The following is a 9,584-nucleotide window of genomic DNA, read 5'->3' on the forward strand; positions in this document are numbered from 1 at the left end:
TCGATGAATACACGAACAACTTCAAAGAAAAGATGGAGCTTGCCTTGCGTCTTGTTCCGGATGATCTGAAGAAAATTGATAAGTACGCAAAGGGACTACAATGGGAGTACACGGTGCCAGTGCGTCACGCACCTACTCTGGAGGCAGCGATCTGGGCTGCCAAGTATGTGGAGGATATGATTAAGGGAAGAGCTGCCAGCAAAGTTGAGGTTGGTGAAAAGAGGAAATTTGAAGGGTCTGCTAAACCCAACAAAAAGAAGAGCAAGTTCGGTTCAAAGAAGTTCGGAGGAGGAAATGAATTTAAATGGTGCGAGAAATGCAAGAAGAAGCACTCGGGAAAATGTGGCGAGGAAGTAACCGGCTACAAGTGTGGGAAAACGGGGCACTATGCCAATGAGTGCACCACTAACAACAGGGTGTGCTACGAGTGCCGTGAAGAAGGGCATATTGCCAAGGATTTCCCAAAGAAGAAATATGCGGGAAGGCCCAACATTCCACCAAAGCCGAAGGCGAGAGCCTTCCAGATGATGCTCGAGGCTGCGAAGGAGGCAGCAGACGTCATTTCAGGTACCTTTCTTGTAAATGGTTTGCCTGCAAATATGTTATTTGATTCCGGAGCCAACTACTCTTTTGTGTCGCATAAATTTGGTGGGAAGTTAGCATTGCCTGTAGAAAAACTTGATAATGCCCTGATTGTAGAAGTTGCCAGTGGAAAATTTGTACCTGTTAGTAATCGTATTAAGAACATCGTCATCGACCTAAACGGAAACGAACTCCATGAAGAGCTATTACTCATAGAGTTAAACAGTTTTAACATTGTTTTGGGTATGGATTGGCTTAGCGCCAACGATGCTGAGATTCAATGCCGGAAGAAGATAGTAAGGGTAAACCCATTCGGAAAGGAATCATTTATGGTGTACGGGGACAAACGCAGAGTGAATTCTGGAATCATCTCCCTGATGAAAGCCAGGAAATGTTTGTCTAAAGGATGTGCATCATACTTGGCATTCGTAATCGATGCTAAGAAAGAAAAGAAAGAGGTGCAAAATATACCGGTTGTATGTGATTATCCGGAAGTCTTTCCTGAAGATCTTCCCGGATTACCACCTGATAGGCAGGTGGAGTTTCGTATAGACATGTTACCAGGAACGACACTGATAGTAAAAGCACCATACCGATTAGCACCGACGGAGATGAAGGAGCTTATGACGCAACCACAGGAACTGTTGGACAACGGTTTCATTCGACCTAGTTCATCACCCTAGGGAGCTCTAGTGTTATTCGTGAAGAAGAAGGACAGAAGCATGAGAATGTGTATAGACTACCGAGAGCTGAATAAGGCAACGGTGAAGAACAAGTATCCATTGTCGAGGATTGACGAACTATTCGATCAACTGCAAGGTTCGAGCTACTTCTCAAAGATCGATCTTAGGTCGGGATATCATCAACTAAAAGTGAGAGATCAGGATATCGAGAAGACTGCATTCAGAACGAGATATGGACATTATGAGTTCTTGGTTATGTCGTTTGGACTAACCAATGCTCCAGCGGCATTCATGGATTTGATGAATAGGGTTTGTAAACCATTCCTCTATAAATCTGTGATAGTGTTCATCGGCGACATTCTCATCTACTCGAAAAGCCAGGAGGAGCATGGCAAGCATCTACGAGAAGTGTTGGAAGTATTAAAGAAGGAGAAGCTTTACGCTAAGTTCTCCAAATGAGACTTTTGGATACGAGAGGTCCAGTTCTTGGGTCACGTGGTTAACCAGGAAGGGATAATGGTTGACCCCGCAAAGATCGAGGCTGTAATGAAGTGGGAACGTCCAAAGAGTCCAGCGGAGATCCGAAGCTTTCTAGGATTAGTCGGATATTATCGACGATTTATCCAAGGCTTTTGTTCGATAGCTGCTCCATTAACAGCGTTGACCCACAAAGGAGCTACGTATACGTGAAGTGAGAAGTACGATGAGGCATTCGAGAAGCGAAAGAAGAAGTTATGTGAAGCACCGATACTTTCTCTACCCGATGGAGTTGAAGACTTTGCGGTTTATAGTGATGCATCTAGAGTCGGGTTGGGTTGTGTTTTGACCCAAAGAGAAAAGGTGATAGCATACACATCGCGACAATTGAAAGAGCACGAAAAGAACTACCCCCCTCATGATCTGGAGTTGGCAGCGGTAGTTTTCGCTCTAAAGATACGGAGGCATTAACTCTATGGCACGAAGTGCAAGCTCTTCACTGATCATAAGAGTCTCCAGTATCTCTTTAATCAGAAGGAGTTGAATATGAGGCAACGACGCTGGCTAGAACTACTCAAGGACTACGACTGTGAGATACTTTACCACCCAGGTAAAGCAAATGTTGTTGCTGATGCTCTCAGTCGGAAAGTGAACCTTGAAAGGAAAAGGCCAAGATCATTGAGAATTGAAGTCGTCTCGACGATTGTGGAAAGTATCAGGAAGGCTCAGGAAGAAGCTTTAGGGAAGAATGACCGGAAGGAAGAACGTTTGGGCAAAACGTTAGTATTCGGAACAAACAGTTGAGGACTGAAGGTATTCCAAGATCGGATTTGGGTACCTAAGACGGGAGGAATAAGAGACCTTCTGATGGAAGAAGCACACAAGACCATGTACTCAGTTCATCCTGGTAGCACTAAAATGTATAGCGACCTAAAACCCTGCTACTAGTGGCTGATGATGAAGCTCGATGTTGCAAAGTATGTGGCCAAGTGTGTGACATGTGCAAGAGTTAAGGTACAACATTAGAGACCGTATGGGAGTTTAGAACCCTTACCTGTTCCCATGGGTACATGGGAAGACATCACCATGGATTTTGTGACTGAACTACCCAGGACGAAGAGTGGACACGACATGATTTAGGTAGTCGTGGATCCTTTCACCAAGAGTGCACACTTCATAGCAGCCAACGAGAAGTGGTCTATGGATAAGCTCGCAAATGCTTACGTGAAGGAAATTGTAAGACTTCACGGTGTCCCTCTTACGATTGTATCAGATCGTGATAGTCGTTTCACGTCGAGGTTTTAGAGGAGTCTGTAAGAGGAATTAGGTACGAAATTATGTTTGAGTACAACTTATCATCCGCAAACTGATGGTCAGAGCGAAAGAACGATTCAGACATTAGAAGATATGCTGAGAGCATGTACCCTCGAATTCCAAAGGAATTTGGACGAGCACTTACCTCTGGTAAAATTTTCCTACAACAATAGTTTTCACTCGAGCATCAAGATGGCACCTTATCAAGCCTTGTATGGACAGAAGTGTCGTACGCCGTCTTGTTGGCTAGAAGCCAGAGAGAAGCAGTTTATGGGCCCCGAGATAGTCCATGAGACTACTGAAAAGTTGAAGGTGATTAGGGAAAGAATGTTAGTAGCCCAAGATCGTCAGAAGAGCTATGCTGCCAAGAAAAGACGACCGATAACCTTCGAAGTTGGGAATTTAGTTTTGCTAAAAGTCTCACCATGGAAGGAACTTATACGATTCGGGAAACGAGGAAAGTTGAGTCCAATGTTCATTGGACCGTTCAAAGTTCTTTAGAAGATTGGGAACCAAGATTACAAGTTGGAATTGCCCAAAGAACTCAATGGTACTCATAACATCTTCCATGTGTGTTATTTGAGGAAATTCACGGGAGATGTTCCCGACATAATTCCAATCTCAGAGTTAAGGATGGATGAGAATAAAAGGCTGATCAAAGAGCCTGAGGCAATTGTTGACCGTAAGACTAAGAAGTTACGACGCAAGATGGTCGACTTAGTGCTAGTCTGATGGAAACATTCGAATGGGCTGAATCTCACTTGGGAAACAGAGGATGACATGATGAGTCGCTATCCACATCTGTTTGCTGATGCATGATTCTGGGACGGAATCATCCTAAGGGGGAGAGAATTGTAACGCCTGGGTTTCAGGGCTAATCATAATTGTCAATGTAATAGTCTAGGTCAACTATTGTAACTCTTTTTGAAGTAATAAAGATGAAATATTTGAGTACTATGTGAATTATGTGTGTTTATGTGTTTATTATTTAATTATAAATATATAATTAATAAGGAATAAAAATAAGCGTCAAAATTAAATTGTGAGATAAGCCCAATATCTTTATATAAAGTTTTAGTGGTCGAAACAAGGATTCCGGGGATATAAGGAACACCGAAATCCGAGTTATAACGAAGAAGTTATGACACGTCGAAGTTTCGCGACAGAACCGGCACAATACCGGGAAGCGTAAATAGTGAATTTATGATAGAGCGAGATTTAGCCTTAGCGATCTAAACGAAAGTCGTAGAATGTGTTAAACTAAGAACATCGATAAAAGGAACGCCCAAATCTGACTTCGTATGAAGAAGTTATGATTTTTCGAAGTTTCGAGTTAGTAGTGTACAACCCGAAATTCGAATATTAGATCGAGCGGTTTTTAGCCGACACGACCTAAACGAGAATCGAAGATCTCGTTAAAACTAGCTTAACGAGAAAAAGATGGGGAAAAACGGATGTCGGATGAAGAAATTATGAGGATTTAACGGACCAATCCTGTCTCGGTCTGTTGATAATATAAAATTTATAATCGATTAAAAATTAGCCGACGGAGTCTAAACGAAAGTTGTAGAGTACGTTCCCACCACCGTGTGGATATAAAGGACATCAAAAACGAAGATCGTATCCGAAAGATATGAATTTTTAAAGATTAGACTCAAAATTGCGAAACCTGTTGCTCAATCGATGGCGTGGCGCAATCTGGACCCTCCATCGTTGACTTAGTACCCGCCTCGGATGAGTGACGCGTCACCCCTCGCTACGCCCAGCGTCCGGTCTCGTACGCGCCGTGTTCGGTTAGCCATGCTCGGTCCAGGAGAAGCCACGTCACACCACCGAGCCTTCGCCACCTGGTCATCTTATCCGAAGTTACGCCCCGCGTAACCTTCTGAATGCCCCGCGTAGTGCGAAGCCTCGCACCTATAAAAGGGGTGCGAGGGCAGCTGGTTTTTCACACCAAAATCTTCTTCTCTCTCTACAAAATTTCTCTCTCTAAGTGCTATAAACCCCCTAAGCCCTAGATAAAATCCCTAGCTCCCGAGGGAAGCCCCGAGGCTCCCGGAATCCCAAGAAAAAGAGCCTTTCGATTTCGAAACGTTGCTCCAATTAAGTTCCGGTTTTCGATAAAATTCTCTATAAGTGTGCTACACTTATGCAATTTTTAATATAGCTTTCAAATAATTATAGGAATGTTATTAGGTCCTTAAAGTAATTATTTGGGCTATTATTATGAGTTATACTAAATATTATTAACGCTTAATAATAGTCAGACTAATTAATTTTTCACGGTTATCGTTAGACTAAACCCTAGTGGTATTGGTACTAGGTTTTATTGAAGGAAAATCGTTTTGAGAGTATCGATGCGCTATCCGAGTGCTGAGTCACCACCCTTCTGGTGAGTGCATAGTTACTTTCAGCTTACATATAGATATGAAGTATTTTATATAAATTACATGTTGTGTGTGCATATTATCTGAATACTTGCTATCTATGCCGGATGAACATTTTCATACATGTTTTCAATAATTTAAACTGTATATGTATTTTATATCTACGAAAATGTTGGGGTAAAACAGAGGTAGATGTATTAGTTGTTGTGTGATAAAATGAAATAATGAGAGGCCTCATTATAGATGTTATTGATGATCTAGTCATCTAGCGGAGTATAGATGACGACCGCAGACTATTCTAGACAGTCCAGTGGAACACTAGCAGGCTCGCAACCTGTAGGTGTTTATTCGAACTGTGTGTTTATTTGAACTGTGTGCTCACCAGATGTACTCCATCCCCCACATGGTTGCCTTAAGGACATTTATTGCTGAGGAATCCCCTTAGTATTAGTGTCCATCCCAATGATAGTCCTTAGACTAGGTCCCTTGTGTTAGATGTCTTAGGGACGTAAAGTGAGGATAATGGGAATGGGTAATCGGGTTTGTGTGGTTTGATAAAGTTAATAAACTTATTTATTGTGGGTTGAAAACCCTATGTGCTCACCAGGCTCCCAAGCCTAACCCACTCAGTTTTATGTATTATAGGTAGTGGCGCTTAAGCATAGATATGATGTTTGGACGAGGGATTATGGATATAGGCCTGTAGATATGAAATAATGTAGTAAGGCTTATATTGTACTGTTTATGCTTTTGATCTGTACGAACATGACATCCCATGTCTTTTAATGAAATACATTTCTATGGAAATGCTTTTGATAAATCTTTATCATATATTCTTTTGGGACAAATTCCGCAACACTTTTATTTAAAATATTACTCTGATTTTTAAACAAAGCATAAACAAAATCGGTCTTTTCTGGACGTGATTTTGGGGATGTCACAAATAGGATCATAAACATGTGTTTACGGCCCTAGAACACCCATAGGCCGTAAACACACATATAAGGGGTTTTTGAGCCCCAAAATCCTCTCAAAACACTTTTGGAGCTTGGGATCGACTTAAGGACTTATTAGAATGGACTTGGAACACCTTGAACTCAACATTTAGGGAGTAAACATGAGTTTACGGCCCAAGAACATGCTTGGACCGTAAACACCATTTGATGGGCAGTAAACTCATTTTAAGGTGTTAAGATGCCACTTAAACACCTCATAAGCCTTGGAATAAAGTCTAGAAGCAACCACAAACGAGTTAAGGGCCTTAGACTTGATAAAAACCACTCCCATAGGAGTTCACGGCCGTAAACCCCCCAAGGATAGGTTCCTGGGCCGTAAACTCCTAAAACATGGTTAAATGATTCCCTAAATTCTATCCAAGGCTTGTAAAATGACTTAGAATCACATATGATTAATCTAGGGCCGCCAAATCATGAAAGGAAAGAGTATATAGGAGCTTACGGCCGTAAACTACTAGTTCACGGCCGTAAACTACATTTGATAGTCCCTTTGGTGGTTTAATCCTTCCCTATACCCTAGATTTGATCCTAGCCAATTTCCTCAAGTGTTTTAAGGCCATTTAGCAACCAAGAACCCACCACCCATGAGTTTACGGCCGTAAACTCATGGGGATATGGTATATGGGCCGTAATCTCCTTAAGGAGTTTACTCTTGAAGAGAAAACTCCATATCCAAGCTTGACACACCCTTAGATGCTACCCGGGTCACTCCAAACACTTGAATTGAAGTGTTTTCGCGTCTAGAAGTGTTTATTCTTAATTAATTAATAGATCAAGGTCTAATTAGATACAAATTATGTATCTCTTCATATTACATAGGAACCTCGCGTGTTTTCAAGCCCCAAACTGACAATTAGCATCCAACCGGCACATCTCTCGTTTGGTGAGTTCATACCCCTACGCCTTTTTCCGTGTTTTTCAATGTTTTCAGGGTTGGAATACAAGCAAATTATAAATGTTTTCGAAATTTAAAACTTGATGAGTTGAAAAACTCTTTGATCGTTTAGATCTTCAAACAGGTTAATCAGAAAAATACTAACAGAAAGATCAAACACAAGAATGAATCAAAATATGTCGAATGCTTCAATAGATTCACGCCTCAGCAGAGCTCGGCTAAGAACTTCTGTTGTAGAGGCTATTTAAGGTTACAATCAAAACAAAATTATCACTGATAATGATTGACTCTCCAAATCTTACGTACTAAGATGCATGCAAGCATCTATATAAACTACACCCTAGAATATAAAATCACGGATGGACAGGCCCAATCCGGATACAAAATTAGACAAAAGAACCAGCCAAAGACGCAACACCCAACGGAACCTACAATCTCCCCCATTGCGTCAATTGGAGACAGACTCTACTTCGGCTTGCTGGGTCCAGCTGCAGGAACTTTCTTTGTGGTTTTGAACAGACGAGGAATGAGAGCTAGGATGGTTTGTCTGAACCGAATGTACCATTGGATCATGTCATCAAAATACTTCTTGTCATCTGCAGAGTTCTGCTTGCATCGATTGATGATTCCTAGAACATGTTCCAAGCATGCAGTGGTATACAGATGCTTATCTGCCAAGGGGAACATGCATTTTTGGCCTTCGTTCCTTGTGAACATGACAGAGTTCCGCTTCGGGTCGATTCTTCCCATCTGCATCATACTTAAATCACTTGCAGAACCAACAGGAGAGATGATAGGCTTTTTCATGAAAATACTTGCGATCTCCTGATCCATCTTGGCAACCTCCATGATGTAGCAAACAAACATCCTTTTGAAGTGATCTATGATTGGCCCATATTCAGCTTTGTTGGTGAGGAGGATGTTGTGCAGAATGATCCAATCATGTGGATTCAGGTAAGGAAGATCGGCAAGAGAAATAGCATGTTCTGTTTTAGTAGATCCCCTCATCACCTTGAACCGAACATTCGTGAAGTTACCCTCCCGAAAGGGTTTTAGGACCTGGACGTTTATGATCTTCCGCGCACTCCATGTCTGATACTGAGGTTGAGCAGATCTCAAATAGAATTCAACAAGCTCCCTATCAACCTTCGGGTGAGGATGAGGGACATCAGCAATATGAGAGAAAGCATGAAAAATGAAGGCCTTTCGGGTAAAGGGCATGGCAAACTGAGAGTCGACAGAATTGACCCTGTCCAAGGAAATCACCGGTTCGAGCCATAAGATGCAGGGAGTATCAATGGCTTCTTTGATAAGCTTCTCAAGAGTCCATGGAGGGAATAGAGTTTTGCGAATCTCAAGGAGATCATGAGTCTCCTTCATTTTTCTTTCGTTCGCCTCTACCTCTCTGGCAACACGAGCACTCATATCTGAATCCTTTTCCTTGCCTTGTTTCTTCAAGAGATCAGCAATGGTCTCTTTGTCATCATCATCATCATTGTCTTCAAGAATCTTCTTCCCTTTATCTTTAGCACCCGAACCTGAAGCTTGACCTGTTGTTGGAGGTTCAGTTGCTTTAGTTGATGTAGAAGTAGGAGGCGGTTGAGATTGATTTTCAGCCTTAGACACACCTTCTCCCCCTTGTTTTGGATGGGCCACGAATTTAGGAAGCCCTTCAATTTTGCTGAGCATGTCCAGGGTGGGAGCAAGCTTCTCTGCTAGAGTGCGCCTCACTGAGTAATTCAGGATAGGATCATGTGCTTCAATGATGTTGGTGAAGGCGGCGTGTACATCCGAAACACATGTGGAAATGACCACACGCTCAGATCGGAGAGACGCAATCTCCTTTTCGGATTGGAAAAGTTGAAGACTTTTGACCTTTAGAGCAGTGGTTTTGCGAGCAAGTGCATCCATGACAGAGTTCTCTGAAGCAAGATCTTCCTAGAGCTTTGTCAAGCGCTCCTCAACAGTCGTCTGAAAAGTTTTATTGTCATCGTCGAGAGTCTGGCGAAGACTGGCAAAGGATTGCAGTTCGGATGCGAATGAAGTCGCCAACTTCTCGACAACGGAATCAATCTTCATTGCATTGGATGCAGCAACCCCCTGTAAAGACTGTAAAATACTGTTAGCATCAAGAAATAGTTTTTCGACTTTTTTGGTCGCAGCAGCACATGCCTTGGTAGATGCGTCGACAGCAGCAACGACGGAGTTGATTGAGGCTTCATGTGCCTTG

Source organism: Lactuca serriola, chromosome 4, assembly GCF_051521515.1.
Source record: "Lactuca serriola cultivar US96UC23 chromosome 4, Lser_US96UC23_V15, whole genome shotgun sequence".
NCBI lineage: Eukaryota > Viridiplantae > Streptophyta > Magnoliopsida > Asterales > Asteraceae > Lactuca > Lactuca serriola.